The following is a 1,702-nucleotide window of genomic DNA, read 5'->3' as shown; positions in this document are numbered from 1 at the left end:
AACTTATTTTTTCTTAGATTTTTGATTTTTTAAAATATTTGATATGTAAAAGAATTTTTCATCCATATTTTTAAAAATGAAATTCATTAAAATAGGGTTGTTTTGGTAATTTTAAAAAACTTAACCTCCAACCTTTTTCTCTTCATATTTGGAGATGAAACCTCTAAAAACTTCAATGTGCTCCTCCATGATTTGTTAATGTTTTTACAATATTAAATAAGTTATACTAATCTACCCCTAGATGATAAATATGTATTTCATTATAAGAAGGCTTCTTTGATCACTTCCACCTTAATTAGCTTTAACTTTTACATACATAACTTCATAGGGATGTTCATTATGCTAATTTATCTTTTCATCTACTAATTAAGATAAACTTACAATAAATGGTGTGGTACATTGTCACAAGATGATTTTTAAATGAGATTTTCTCATTATTTTGAATTTATGAAATGTTAAATAAGTTAAATATTTTTTTACCCGTGAATGAAAAATGTGGATTTCATTATTTTTTCCAACATGAAAACAAAATTTTCCAAGCCGGAGATGTCCTTAATTGAGCATTTGACATCATTATTTTATAAATCTAGAAGTAAAATATGAAGTTTTTTATGTGACACTTTATGGAAAAATTATTTCATAATTCTTTTTTTTTTCAAATTTTAGATTTTTTTAGATTTATTTTGTTGTTTATATTAATTGTCTTTTATTAACTCATAAATGTTCTAGACCTCTCATTTTGTTTTCCGTTTTTTATCGCATCTATATATTATATCCCATTTAACGTTTTTTCTTTTGTTTTACTAATTCTTCCATCATATTGCAAACTACACAATCGAATGTCTAAATCAAGATAGAAGCTACATTTTTTATGGTTTATTTTATGTTTTAATTTAAACTATTTGTTGTTATTGATGTGTTGTGTTTTTTTTTTTGCAGATTTTTTTATCGTTGATATCGTTGTTCTTCCTCCATAAAATTCATGTAAGAATTGTTACATTTTATGTTCATGTTTTGTGTGGGTTATTTGTTGTTGATGAATGTTTCTTTTCCATGTTATTATATTTTGTTAATTATTATTACATTTGTTTTTCTATGCATTATATATTGTATTTTTTGTTATGCATAATGTTTTTATTTTCCATACATAATGTTATTCCTCTATAAACTTTTCCGGGTAAAAAATATTACATCTTAATTTATGATTTGTGTGGTTATATGTTATTGACGAATATTTTGTTCAAAGATTTATTTTCTATTATATTTTTTGACTATGGTTCTTTATCATCCTTATTTTTGAAAGTTATCTATGTTGTGTGAGTGTTCTTTTTATGTGACTTTTTATTTTGCGTAATTTTGTTTTTATTAATATTTTGTATTTCTTTAAGTTTTTTTTTTCTGATAACAGTCAAATTATGCTTAAGTGTGATCTATGTGGAGTTTTGTTATTATAAATTTTCTTCTCCATCTTTTTATATTTAGAGTTTCTCAATTTGTATTTTTATGTCATTTTCTATATTGTGGTTATTAATAAACCAGTATATATCATGTCACTGTCTGTTATTTAAAAGAACAATTAAAATGATGTTCATTGGGTTTTTTCCGGATTTTTTTTCACTATTTTACCACTTTATTTTTTTCAAAAAGTTATTTAACATGTTTTGGATTGTTCAAGGACTTATTTGTTCCAAAAATTGTCCAA

Source organism: Cynara cardunculus, assembly GCF_001531365.2.
Source record: "Cynara cardunculus var. scolymus isolate 2C chromosome LG 4, CcrdV1, whole genome shotgun sequence".
Classification (NCBI taxonomy): Eukaryota; Viridiplantae; Streptophyta; class Magnoliopsida; order Asterales; family Asteraceae; genus Cynara; species Cynara cardunculus.
The sequence above is the reverse complement of the archived record's forward strand: the minus strand, read 5'-3'. Positions refer to the sequence as shown.